Source organism: Talpa occidentalis, unplaced genomic scaffold, assembly GCF_014898055.3.
Source record: "Talpa occidentalis isolate TD23 unplaced genomic scaffold, MPIMG_talOcc4v2.1 talOcc4.3, whole genome shotgun sequence".
Taxonomy (NCBI): Eukaryota; Metazoa; Chordata; class Mammalia; order Eulipotyphla; family Talpidae; genus Talpa; species Talpa occidentalis.
Window position 1 is genome coordinate 52,793,186 of NW_023603184.1, and position 15,545 is coordinate 52,808,730.

The window sequence follows — 15,545 nt, forward strand, 5'->3', positions numbered from 1 at the left end:
CTAACTTTCACTGTATCTTAATTTATTCACAATATCCACAAGATAGATATGGTTATCTGGTTTTATTTTAAAAATTTAGTCTGTCTATTTTCTTACTGTGAATGAGACAATTATATTGAAAATTTTTAGAAAAAGAATATTAAAGTCATGCAGAAAAAAGAGGTGGCAAGCATCCAAGTGATTTGACTAATGAAGTATTTGTGGCATACTAAAAAAATAGCTGTGAGTTCACTAGCAAACAAAATATTAAGGGGAAATGTATTACCTAAATATCATTATCTAACAGAAGAAAATGAGTGCATTCTTAGAAAAATAATTTTGTTGTTGTTACTGTTAGAAAATGCCAGTATTATTATATAGACTCATAAATAAATGACATCTAGAAGTTTGCTAGCTTCAACAGGGATCTTACAGAAAAAAATAGAAACTTTTTTATATATTATGCATAACACATAAAACTTCAGCAGAGTCATAAATTTGAGTTATTGTAGGTTCAGTTGCAGATAGCCACAATAAAGCAAATATCACAATAAAACAAATCACATGAATTTTCAGATTTCCCAGCACATCTAAAAGTTATGTTTATACTAGATTTTAGTACAATAACATTGTGTTTAAAAAACAATGCACACACTTTGATTAACAAATAATTTATTGTTAAAAATGCTTACTCTCATTGGAAACTTCAGAGAATAGTGGGTCTTTTTGCTGGTGAAAGATCTTGCCTGAGTTTTGATGGCTACTGACTAAGGAATGTTGGGGCAATTTCTTTTTTTTTTTTTAAGGCTTTTTTTTTTTTTTAGGTTTATTTTATTTATACAAGAGCCGAGGTTCAGGCCAGATGTGCGGGAGGGTGAGAGGATTCACCAGAGACAGAGCGGGGAACAGAACAGGCAGACTGACTGAAATACACTGCTGAGGGGAAACATCGGGCAAGACAGGAGAGGTCTGCTTGCCATGTGGGTGTATCCAAGGCCTGTGGGGATTGAACTGGTGCTGCAGAGGCTGCAGACAGCTTCACAGTGCTGTGTTCGACCACCTGTGCCACCAGGGGAGGTCCCAGGGCAATTTCTTAAAATAAGACAACATTGCATTAAATCTCTCGTGTTTCACAAAAACTTTCTTTGTGGCACGTGATCCTGTTCAATGGCATTTACCCAGTTGATTGGGTAATTGCAATAGAACTTCTTTCAAAATTGGAGTCATTCGTTTCAAACCCTGCTGCTACGTTATCATCTAAGCTTTATATAATAGTCTAAATACTTTGCTGTCATTTCAACAATTTTTACAGCATCCTTACTAGGATTATATTCCATTTTTCCATTTCAATAAATGACTTTCTTTTTTTATCCATAAGAACAACTCCTCATCTGTTCAAATTTACCATGAAATTGCAGAGATTTAGTCACTTCTCCAGTTCTCATTCTAGTTTTCTTATTGTTTCATAACTCTTCAATGTCATTCATGAGGGTCGGAATCAATTTCTTCCAAACTCAAGTTAATGTTGATATTTTAACCTCCTCTCAAGAATCTTAAACATACTTAATGACTTGTAGAAGGATAAATATGTTTTGGCTTTTAATTGAATTTTTTCAGATCCACCAGAGGAGTAACTTTTTGTTGCTGTTCTATCCTTAATATTTATTAAATAGTAAGACTTGAATCAAAATCATTTCTTAATGCAAGGACTGCAGAATCACTCTTGTGTGACCGCGCATGGAAACAACTAGAATCTCCTAGTACATTTGTGTCAGCATTCTTGAGAGACCAGGTGCATTAATGAGCATTAATCTTTTGAAAGAAAATTGAGCAATAGAGCTCTCAATACTGGGCTCAATATATTTGGTAAACCGTGTTGCAAACAGATGTAAAGATCACAGGCAGAGTGTAATTGATGATTTCAAGAGCCCTAGGATTTTCAGACTTATCAACTTCAATTTTAATTGCAGGGCCTGCCTGGTGGCACAAGGGGTTAAGAGAAAACCTATGAAGCTATCTGCAGCTACTGCAGCACGAGTTCAATCCCCAGCCAGGGAGCTACCCACATGGCACAGCAGACCTCTCCTGACTCGCCCACTTCTCTCTTCAGCAGTGTATTTTGTCAGTCTGCCTGTTCTGTTCCCCACTCTGTCTCTGGTGAATCCTCTCACCCCCACATCTCTGGCCTGAAACCTAGTTCTTATATGTATAAATAAATAAATCATTTTTTTAAAAAAGTTAGCAATTGCATTATCCCTTAACAAGTGAATCACATGTCCTTTGAAGCTTTGAAGCTTTGAAGCCAGGGATTGGCTGACTATGAACGTTCTAAATGGCAACCTCTTCCAATAGAGGACTAATTTGTCCACTTTGAAAATCAGCTAGTTAGTACAGCCACCCTTATCAATGATCTGGATAACTTGCACCTTCTATATAGGCACTCGCTGCTCTATTTTGCACTTTTATGTTGTAGAGTTGATTTCTTTCTTCAACCTCATGAATCATCATCTCCACTCACTTCAGACTTTTCTTCTGCAGCTTCCTCATCTTTCTTACCTTCAGAGAAATTAAATGTGTTAAGACCATATCCTTGATTCAGCTTTGGCTCAAGGGAGTGTTATGGCTGGTATGATCTTCTATCCAGCCCATTAAAGCATTCTCCTTATCAGCAATAAGGCTGTTTCACTCTCTTATCATTTGTGTTTTCACTGGAGTAACACTTTGAATACCCTCAGGAACTTTTCATTTTCATTCATAACTTGGTTAAAATTTTGGTGAAAGTATCCTGACTTTTGACCTATCTTAACTTTTAGCATGCTTTCCTCACTAAGTTTAATCATTTCTAACATATAATTTTTAAGTAAGTGACTCTTTCTTTCATTTGAACTTATAGAAGTCAGTGTAGAGGTAATTGGCCCAATTTCAAAATTGCTACATCTCAGTGAGGAGGGAGACCAAAGGAGGAGTGACAGAGGGAGAGTAAAAACCACGAGTCAGAAGGAAAGTCAGAAAAAACAGAATATTTATCAGATTATTTTTGTTTTTATTTATATATTTGTTTTTATATAGTTTTTTGTCTTATATTTTGGAGTCCCAAAATAATTACAATAGAATATCAAAAATCACCACAATTGATTTAGTAATACTGAAAAAGTTTGAAATACTGTGAGAATAATCAAAATTTGCCACAGAGACCTAAAGTGAACACATGCTATTGGAAAAATGGTGTGAATAGACTTGCTACACACAGTATTGTCACAAACCTTGTATTTGTAAAATATATAACATCTGTGAAATGCAATAAAGGGTGAAAAAATAAAACAAGCTATATCTGTATAAGTTTAAGGCATAGCATGCTAATTTAACTCAAAGAAGATGTTGCTTATGGGTCTAGTTTCACTTATCTCTGTTTTCCAGAAAAGATAGCTTTATAATATTGTCTTGGGATTTTTTTTTTTTATTTTTTGTGATACTATGAAAATACAATAAATAATAAAAGGGCTCTCTTCTCTCAATGCTTGGGTAAAATGAAATACTTCAGTCATTCTTTTCCAGGATAAAACCTTGCTCAAAAAATGTTCTTGAAATACATATGGAAAATTTGAGGATATTCATTTTCACTATGTAATGCTTGGTCATGCTTAACATTGTCATCACAATAAACAAAGTATTTCCCTAGAGTCCAGAGTAAATACCTAGATCCAGTTCAACATCTGGCCTTACCCACGCCAAAGAGTATATCATAGTGCTTACTGGTTTTCAAGTTTAAAAAATTGGCATTTGAAAAATGATTCTGCTTTTATTTGAATAGGGGACCTTGTCAAGAAGTTGAATATTGGAAATGGGGAAATGGAGAAGATAATCTTAAAACTACCTATGCTTATTTTTTTTTTAATATTTATTTATTTATTTATACAAGCACTGGATACAGTCAGAAGCACGGGAGGGTGAGAGAATTCACCAGAGCCAGAGCAGAGAGCAGAACAGGCAGACTGAGGAAGTACACTGCTGAGGGGAGCAGCGGGTGGCAGGAGAGGTCTGTGCGCCATGTGGGACCCTCGCCCAGCGTCTGGGGATTGAACCGGCGCTGCAGAGGCTGTGGGCAGCTTCGCAACCCAGCGCTCAACCACTGCGCCACCGGGGAGGGGAGGCCCAAACTCCCTATGTTTATTGCAGCACTATTTACAATAGATAAAACCTGGAAACAACCCAAATGCCCAAAAATAGATGACTGGATCAGGAAGATGTGGCATATATACACAATGGGATATTATTCAGCAATCAAAAAGATAAACTCATGCCATTAGCAGCAACATGGATGGAACAAGAAGGAATTATGCTCGGTGAAATAAGCCAGAAGGAAAAAGAAAAAAAAAAAATATCAAATGGCTTCACTTACAGGAGGAATATATGGGAACCCAATAAGACATCAGCGTAAAAAATAACAACAGTACAAAACACAACAAAGCAAAAATGGACAATATAAACCAGAGACATCCTGCAGGGGTTGAAGTGGGAGAAGGGTCAGAGGGAGTGAGGGAGGAGCACAGGGTCTGAGGTGATGGTGCACGGGTGCCTTGGGGAAGGAAACTCAATGGGGACTACACCTGAGGGGGTGGGGAGAAGCAAATATTGTTTAAAAATGAACAATGATATAAAAAATAATAATTAATATAAAATAAAAAAATAAATAAATATAATATACATTAAAAAATCCTAAAACTACCTAATTCACATGGTCATATATAAAGTCACTTTGCAAACTAAAATATATAATAGAGATCTTGAATAAATCATCATTATTTTATCTCATTTTCCTCACAATCTCCTTGTATTGTTCCAGTGCAATACTATATGTAGGCAAGAATTTTGATAAAGATGTTGTATTATTAGGGTCATAAACAAAAAAAAAAAAAAGAAAATGCCTCTCTAAATTGTGTTTCCATAATGACTAGAAATTTATTATTCTCTCAAATATGGATAATAGTATTTATCTAGTGCCTTTGCAGCTGAGACCAACAGTGACTGTGAAACAATTGTGTAGTGGCTAAAATGTAACATATACATGGTATTTAGTGATGATAGTGATGGGAATGAGGTTTACTTTATTTCAATGCAAGTAAACAATAATTTCCAGTTTTTTGCATCATGTATACTGGAAAGTCAGTAAATATGTAGCATTAGGAATTTAGGTCCACACTTTTAAAAATCTGGAAACATGAAAGCCTCTTTCTAGTCTGGTAGATTTCACCTCTTTGTAAATGTATTTAAATTGCAGGACAAGATCTTGTGGTAATTGTTAATATTTTAGGCAGAGACATAATTTTCTTCATTTACATTAAAGAATAGATTAAGTATAGTGGCAGCAGTATTCTCTTTTACATTTGAATGACTAAATATGGTTATACAGATAATTTTATCCTTCCAAACAGAGGTTTAGAATCATTGTTTAATATAATTCTAGTCAACTTATTATTACATATGTGTAAGAGATAATTAGGCTCTCAAATATATATGATACAATTAATAGTTCATTATTGCAAATATTCATAAAATATTTATGAAATTCCTTAACTCAATCAACAGAAATCTAATTATAATTAATAATCATTGTCACAATTTAGTTTTCTGTTATTTTTCTATATTTCATTTCTGTGAAGTAGTTTATTGAGCTAAATGCAATCATCAAAATCAATCATGTAGTAACAAATACATGCCAGAAACTTTTAAGTTGATATGGTCATATCTTTCTTTACATTACTAAGCATTTGGCTTTTTATACCTCTTCAAATTTAGCAGAGATGTTGAATAGTTATAGACACAGATCTTTCAAGAACTAAGAACCTGTGTGCAATGGTTGAAGCAACAAATCATTCAATCCTGTTCTTCAACTTACATATCTATAAAATGTGAAAAGTTCTAGCTGCATGTTACTTGTGAAGACTAAAGAAGTATTACCTGAAAAGCCAGAACTTGGCATGTGATAAACATTAAACATATGTTTATTGATAGTTAACATATATGTGAATCTGCATAGCACATGCACTCTATGGATTTGACCCTCAGTTGTGTTGCTTACTATTTATATATGAACTATTTATTTAAACCTTATTTTCTTATTTTTTATCTGTATAAAATAATGTTCACTTCTACATGAAGGCATAGAGTATTATTTTATTATTTAAGAAAAATATTTATTTATTTATGCAAGCACTGGTTACAGTCAGAAGCGTGGGAGGATGAGAGAATTCACCAGAGCCAGAGCAGGGAGCAGAGCAGGCAGAAGACTGAAGTGCACTGCTGAGGGGAGCAGTGGGCGGCAGAGGGGGTCTGCGCGACATGTGGGACCCTCCTCTGGTGGCCGGGGAGCAACCGGGGATCGAACCAGTGCTGCAGAGGCTGCGGGCATCTTCACAACCCAGTGCTCAACCGCAGTGCCACCAGGGAGGCCCCCCCATAGAGTATTATTGTTAACTATGATTAAACTTTTAGAACTCTGCCTTGTACATAGTTATCATGCAGTTCTTTATTATTAATGTACAATATTTAAAAGTATTTTAAATTCATTCAACATTGAACTTAAAAGTTCTGATAATTAGGGCCTCCCCTGGTGGCGCAGGGGATTGAGCACAGCGCTGTGAAGCTGTCCACAGCCTCTGCAGCGCCAGTTCAATCCCGGCTGGGTGGCGAGGGTCCCACATGGCACAGCAGACCTCTCCTATCTCGCCTGCTGCTCCCCTCAGCAGTGTATTTCGTCAGTCTGCATGTTCTGTCCCCCACTCTGTGTCTGGTGAATCATCTGGCCGGTACCCCAGTTCTTGTATAAAACAAATAAAATCTTAAAAAAAAAAAAAAAGTTCTGATAATTAAATTGATCCAGAAAATACAAAGAACTACAAAAAAACTGGACTTTCAAAATTTGATATTGGAATAGATATCTTCAGGACACTAAGGAAGACTAGAAGTTCTCACATACCATTTCCCTTTGTAATGTGTAATCACTTTTACAAAACGCCCAATAGATACAGTGCAAACTCTGTTGCATGTCAGCTGTGTCTCCTTATTTTACCCAATTCCTTTTTAATCAAAATGAAACTCTGCCCAATGCCCTTGAAGGACTACCCACCATTTTAGTGTTCACTATAAAACTTCGTTTAAATGTCCTAGCATAAGATTTGAAATATTAAATAATTATTACAATCTTAGGTTTCCACCTCCCCTAACGTAATGCAAAGTTTTTTGAAGGATAGGCATCATCTTTTACGCATTCCCTTCACCTAGGATTATGCTTAGTATGCACTGGTTACTAAGTAGCTTTTTACCACAGAACACCAGCCAAACCCAGAAGTGCATCCCATTCAGCCCTCAACCACTACCACCTGAGGAACAGTCACAAGTCTCAGTCGGGATGCTTAAGGCCTCTCTATACCAGGGTTCTTCAGCAACCCTTGCAATACTAGCCACCAGAAACAGGTCCTGAGCCACCATTGTTCAGCAGGGAGAGTACCCAGGAACTCAACCTCTTAAACTAGCGACACCCCAATACTCTCAGCTACCAGAACAATGCCAGTTGTGCTTCAAGGGAAGGATGAGCACAACCTAAAATCCTATGAGACCCAAGTAGCTGTGTCCATCCTTAGGTAAAAGCCCAGAATTGTGGGAGTCAGAAACATATACACATGAAAAGCCCACAAGGACAGGAGAGCAACCCCAAGGGAACAAGGAGACAAAAGAAAATTACAAAAGATAAAGCAAGTCCTCAGGGGAACAAGGAACTGCAGAGAGAAACAAACCATAGTACCAAACAACAAAGATATAGAAGAGCTTCATTAGCTATCAGACATAGATTCAAGATAGTCATGATTAAGAAAGTTAAAGAAAGAGAACAAAGAAAAGTCAGAAATGGAAAAGAATCCTATGAGAAACAAAATCAACAAATAGAAGATCAAAACGGAAACTGTAAAGAAGATAATAATGCATCTGCAGGATGAGGCAAAAGAATTCAGGAGAAAGGGCCTCCCTGGTGGCGCAGCGGTTGAGTGCTGGGTTGCGGAGCTGCCCGCAGCCTCTGCAGCGCAGGTTCGATCCCCGGCTGCTCCCCGGCCACCAGAGGAGGGTCCCACATGGCCCGCAGACCTCTCCTGCCACCCACTGCTCCCCTCAGCAGTGTACTTCAGTCCTTCTGCCTGCTCTGCTCCCCGCTCTGGCTCTGGTGAATTCTCTCACCCTCCCGCACTTCTGACTGTACCCAGTGCTTGTGTAAATAAATAAATAAATAAAATATTAAAAAAAAAAAAGAATTCAGGAGAAAGTCATGAAAGTAGAATAAATCAAATGGAAAAGTGAATCAGCAATGATGAAAAATGGAAGAAAATTCAAACAATAATATAAAAATGAAAGGAGAAGTTACATCAGACAATGCAGAAATCCAGATGGTAATAGGAGATTAGTATAAACATTTATATGTAAACAAATTCAACAAACTAGGTGAAATGGACAGATTCTTAGAATTACATAATCACCCAAAAGTGAATAGCAAAGAAATAGAAAATCTGAACAAATCAATCACAAACAAGCAAATTGAAGCAGAAATCAATGCACTCCCAATTAAACAAAAGTCCAGGACAAGATTTTTTCACAACCGAGTGCCACCAAAGCTTCAAAGAGGAGGTGCTAACTATGTTACTCAGACTGTTTTGAAACTTGAGAAAGAAGAAACTCCTTCAAATATATTTTTTGAGGCCAACATTGCACTAATATTAAACCAAAAAATTCAACCAAAAGAAACAAAACTACAGACCCATCTCCATAAAGAACTTGACAGACACAAAGTCCTCAGTAAAATGTTAAAAAATAAAAACAAGCCAAGAATGTATTAAATATATTATACACCATGACAAAGTAGGACTTACACCATAAGGATGGTTCACCACACACAAATCAATCAATGCAATTCACCACATCAATGAAAAGAAGAAAAACTCCATGATCATATAAATAGATACTGAGAATGCATTTGATAAGATTCAGCATCCATTTATGATGAAAACCCTTGAACAACTGGTGCCAAATGGAACCTATCTTCATAAATAAAAGCCATATAAGACAAACTCACAGCTAGTACTCTCAATGATGAAAAAATGAAAGACTTTCCATTAAGATTTGGTAAAAGACAAGGATGTGCAATCTCACCACTTTTTAACACAATATTAGAACTCCTAGTTAGGACAATTAGGCAAGAGAAAGGAGCAAAAAGAATCCAAACTGTGAAAGAAGTAAAGTTATCCTTATTTGCAGAACATATGGTAATATACACAGAGAACCACAAAACTCCACAGAAAAACTAGTTGAAATAATACACCAGTTCAGGAAAATGGCAGGATATAAAACCAACACACACACACCCACCCACACACACACACATACAATTTATTGTCTTACTATGTACAAATAATGAACTAGAAGAAGAAATTATAAAGCCATTCCATCACAGTTGGTGCAATTTACAATCACACCAAAAAAACTCCCTGATATCTGATAATAAACCCAAGAAAGGAGGTAAAGGAAATTTAGAAGGAAAACTATGAAACATTGGTAAAATAATAGAACAAGACACAAATTAATAGAAAGATATAACCATCACCTCAAAGATTGGAAGAATAAAAATTGACAAAATGCACATGCTACCCAAAGAAATTTATAGATTCAATGCAATCCCAAAACAAACCCCAATGGAATTCTTCAAAAAAGAAGAATAAAGATTACTGAAATTTATATGGAACTACAAGTACCCCAAGTAGTCAAAACTTGCTTGACCAAAAAGGGTAGATATGGAGGAATCGCACTTCTGAACTTCAAACTATACTATAAAGACATATAATCAAAAGAGTATAGAACTGGAACAAAACCAGACACAACAACAAATGGAATATAATCAAGAGCCCAGAACTAAAACCACACATTTATGGATAACTAATATACAATAAAGGAACAAAGTATGTACACTGGAACAAGAAAAACTTCTTGAATAAATAGTGTGGGAAAAATTTGACTACCACATCAAAAGTATTAAACTAGCCCAGGGCCTCCCTGGTGGTGCAAGGGGTTAAGACACACCCTATGAAGTGATCCTCAGCCACTGCAGCACAAGTTCAATCCCTGGCTGGGGAGCTACCCACGTGGTGCCGCAGACCTCTCCTGACTCACCCGTGGCTCCCCTCAGTAGTGTATTTTAGACAATCTACCTGTTCTACTCCCCACTCTGTCTCTGGTGAATCCTCTCTTCCCCCACAACTCTGGCCTACATCTTTAGAAAAAAAAATGAAACTAGCCCATTATCTCATACCAAACATGAAAATCAACTAAATGGACAAAACACTTGGATTTAAGATATGAAAATGTTCCCTGTCATGAGACTCAGAAGCATATTTGTAGATTTATCTCTAACAGCAAGGAAAATAAAGGATAAAATTAACTTGGACTATATCAAACTAAAATGGTTCTATACAGTGAAGAAGACAATCACCAAAACAGACACCCAACTGAATGGGAGAAAATATTTGCACACCATACACCTGATTTGGGATTGGTATCTAAGATTTACCAAGCACTTATACAACTCAACATAAAGAAAATAAACAACCCAATCAGAAAATGGGAAGAACTAAACCGGAACTGCTCTAAAGAAGACATTCAGATGGCCAACAGACATATGGAAAAAATGTATCACTTATCATCAGGGAAATGCAAATCAAAACCACCATGAAATACTACATCACACCTGTGAGAATGGCCCATATCAATAAACCACAAACAACAAGTCCTGATGAGGATTTGGAGACATACAATGCTATTATACTGGTTGGTAGGAATATGGACATTTCCAACCCTATGGAAAGCAGTATGGTGATTCATCAAAGGACTAAAAATGGATTTACATATGATCCAGCAACTCCACTCCTAGTTATCTATTCAAAAAGCAAAGAAACAATAGCTTGAGTGGAAATCTGCACTCCTCTGGTTATAGTATCACTATTTAAAATAGCCAAGATATGGAAACAACCTAAATGTTCCAGAACAGATGAGTGGATCAAGGTGTTGCGGTACAGAACATGTACATAATGGAATAAAATTCAGAGATCAAAAAGGATGAACTCACTTGTGGTAAACTGGATGGGACTTCAAAGTATTATTCTTTGTGAAGTAAGCCAGAAAGAGAAAGATAATCACAGAATAATTTCGGTTTTTGTGGAATCTACATAAATCAAAGAATCAAAGACAACTTTAAGACTGACCCTTGAAAGCAGAAGGAACATCTTAGATTCTCAGGAGGGGTGATGGAGGAATAGGCAGGGAGTAGAAAACAGGGAGAGAGGAGAGCATGTTGGAGTGTGTGGAGTGCCTAGGGCACTTTGGTGGTGGGAAAATTATGATGACTGTACAAGAAGGGAAAAACCCTATATTGTGAAAAAAATATAAAATGTTGTTTAAAATATAATTAAATTAAATTAATAAAGGCACTCTATCAAGTATTTCATATTCTATTAAACTAAATTCTAAAGCAAACTAAAATGAGTTCAATTCAATAGATTTTCTAATTTAGGGGTTCTGAACTCAGAATCCATTGAAATTATCTAAGAGAGCTTTTGAAATTAGTTACTCAATTGGTATCAGTTGGGAACCCAGGGAGTTTGTGTTTTTTCAGACTTTCACAGATTATTACAATAAACAGCCAATATTCAGAAACAGAAAATATATACTCCAAGGTATAGTTCAATGCTTTTTGTCTATTTTAATTAATTTTTCATAATTAACATAAATCTGAATGTAGAAACCATGTTATTAAGCAATGCATAATTTGAGCAGGAAAATAAAAGAATTTCTATGCAACTAATGCCATGTTAACTACTTTTAAGTATGAATATATTTTTAAATAAACACAATATTTCAATTTTATAAACATTTAAAGGTATGCATTATATCATTCCAAATATTCTTCAGATAAGCCACAGAGAGAGCATAATAAGAACCAGACAGGTGAAGTATCTGTCCTTTATTGGACAATTTTAAAATAGAAACTCCGAAATACAAAATGGCATTCTGAAATCCAAAACTTGTGCTATTCCTAATATCTTATACCACCTATTAACTTTATAAACAGCCCTTTATAAAATTCTAAACTTTATAAATCTTGTACAATTTAAATATTTGCATACTTAATTCATATATTCTAGAATAAAAAATATTATAAAATCTCAAATAAGTATCACTGTTATGAAAATAAAAGATCAAAATGAAGTTGTATTTTCTATTCATTTTCAAATATATATTCAGTAATAATAATTATAAAAATATTGCAAACTCATGGATTCAAATTCTCTGTAAAAACAAACAAGAAGAAAAATGACATAATTATCTGATAACTTCAAACTGAAGTTGTGTTCAATGGTTCTGCATGTTTTTTTAACTCTTGAAAATTATGTGTGTATGTATTGGTGTGTGTGTCTTTGTATATTTCATTGCATCCAGACTTCCAAAGCAAGTATTAATTGAGTAGCCATCAGACACTGTACTAAATACAGAGTTCGTAAAGTATAGGTAACCTCAAGGTTCTGAAAGTCTAGTTGAGTTTATACTGTACAAAAATGAAATTGTATTCTGATTGCATTACTTTTTCTACATAGTTTTCTCTATTTGTACATATACTGATATATGATTATTCTCCAAATACATATAATTTTATTCATATTAATTACATAAGGAGATTCTTTGAAAGGGTCAAGTTTTTGTAATAACAAATATGATAAACGGAGTGTGATTGGCTGAGATTGGAGTTCAGAGAACTATGAAGCCTTGGGCTATTATCGATGTTGAAATCAAAAATTACAATAGAAATAAGTGTTCTCACCTAAGTGCTGTTTTTCCAGACTATACCCGCCTACTCATTTATAATACACTTATTTCAGTTAGATAAATGTATGATGCACATACTCATGATGCTTTTCTCATTTGGGATTTTTGAAACTAAAACAGGAACAGAAGCAAAAGAGGTGGAAAAGGGTTTCATGGAAGTTCTAATTCATTGAAAAGTAAACTTCGTAGGAAAGTAATTAAGGACATATACTACAGATAATCCTGTGGCATTTGGGTGGTCCTTTCTATGGTTTAAATCACACCAAAAGCTTTGGAATAATGCAAAATCCTTTGAAAGAAATTTTCTATAATGATTGATAATCAGGTTGTGCCTTTGGCAGCTAGTGGGTTTAAAATATAGTTTGTCAGCAATTAAAAAAAAAACAACTTAAGATTCACCCTGAACTATTCATTAATCAACATATTTAAATGATATATTTTCTAATTTTTGCTCTCATTTAAGATTTTAATATGTTGTATTATTTCCCCCAGATCTCAGTAATATTGTGAGTGTAAAAAGGGAGTTTTGTTATATTCCTTTAATTTTACATGTTCCATTGTAGATTTTCACTCAAACAATAAATATGAAGAAAGTAAAAGGGATGAGAAAGAGAAAACAATGAATCCAAAAAGCAACGGGAAAGAAGTGAGAAATATAGAAAATAAATGAATGCTGAAAAAAGGAGGAGGAAAAAAGAAAGTATATCATCTATAGCAGAGTAGAATTTTAAAGCTATCCTCAAATGAGTTAATATCTATGTCAACATTCCAAATTTAAGTTCAGAGTCTCAGCTCAAGACTTCCCTTCTGATATTTTAATGTTCCATGGACTCCTGTCTGGTTTCCATGGTGACCATATTCCTGAGTATTTAAAGTAGTATAGGAAATTTATCTTCTCTCATTTATGCTCAGAATCTGGAATTAGAATCATTCCTCTATTCTTGCATCACCCCATATAACATAGTTGTTAACTGAAGTCTTTAATTTAGATAACAATAAATTATCATCTAAGTAAAAAAGTGGGAGAAAGAAATTGATACAAGAAATTTTGAAAACCACAAATCAAAATTTTAGATTAGGGCCTCCCCTGGTGGCACAGGCAGTTGAGCGCAGTGCTGTGAAGCTGTCTGCAGACTCTGCAGTGCCAGTTTGATCTTTGCCACCCAACACCCAGGGAGATTCTCACATGGCATGGAAGATCTCTCCTCTCTCCCTGCTGCTCCCTCAGCAGTGTACTTTGGTCAGTCTGCCTGTTCTGCTCCTCACTCTGTCTCTGGAGAATATTCTCACCCCCCATACATCTGGCCTGTACCCTGGTTCTTATATGCATGAATAAATATATCTTTTTTAAAAAGACTGTATTTCCTTTAAAAAATTAGATTAGATATATAGATATATGCACAAATGGGTAGAATAGGTTTGTGCTCATTTTTTGATGAAATGCAAATGAACTTAGATCTCTTTCTTCCATGAAACATGGGAACTGTAACACAAAGAGCTGGTGAGGAAATGATTATATTGGGGACATATGTTGTACACCAGGGGTAATAAGTTAAGAGCCTATAAATGATTTTTATATACAAAACATTCTAAATGTGGATCTCCTATAAAAATAATAAGCAAAATAAAATTTCCTATAAATCTTGGCATTCTCTGCCTTTAACATATTTTATTTCAATTTAAATTCTCAATTTTTGTCAGATCCAGTATTGTTAGTTAAAATTTTAAATCTATTTTTTATGAAAACATTCAATTTATTAAATTATAAATAATTTTCTAACTGGAAACATTAAATACATCTAATGAATATATATGACCATTAGGAAAAACCTAAATCCTTTCTTGTATAACTTTGGTATCTCCACTTCACCTCACTTGATCACTTACCTACCCTGAAGTATTTAAACAGGGTTGGTCCGGGCAAGATGGGCATGGGATACCAGGATAGGCCTTGGGGTCTATCCATGTGCCCAGGCTCGAAGACCAGAGAGTCACCAAAAAGTCCCAAAAGGCTAAAAACCAAAACCAAAGGCTATAGTGAAACAGCAACCACACAGTAGGGGCCTAGCAAAGGACAGTGCCTGATAAGAGTGCAGGTAATGGTCTGTGGGTCTCAGTCACACGCATGGTTGCAGGAGGAGATCTCTGGCTCCAGGAACAACCATGATGTTTATTTTACAAATAGGAGAAACAAAAAGCTCACTGTAGCCTCAGATGGCTGACCAACCCGCCAGATTGTGTCCATCACAAGTAAGCTGAGTACCAGTTGTAATCAGGTGTGCCGGACAGCATTGGCCAGTAGTGGTGGTCACTGCTGGTCCCCCTGAGGCAGTGTCAGAGACACAGTGTTCTCAGCCCTTTGTGGCATGGGGCTGGGATTCTGTGCTTCTTCTTTCATGGATGGAGACAGAGGTCCAGTGTTCAAGAAAGGTCTTTGGCTTCTCTGCCCTACCAGAGGTCAGCTGCCGGATGCTTCTTCCTTCTTTTAGTCCTTCTTTCTTCATAGGCCCCAGGAATGTAGTATCCCCTTCTTTTTTCTGAGGCTGGAACCATCTGTCTCTTCAGTGCCCTCTAGCCCTGGCTATATGCTCTTTCAGGGTGCCACACCCACAAGTCCACTTTGGACCACTTTTCAATCCTGTGGCTGATTGGGC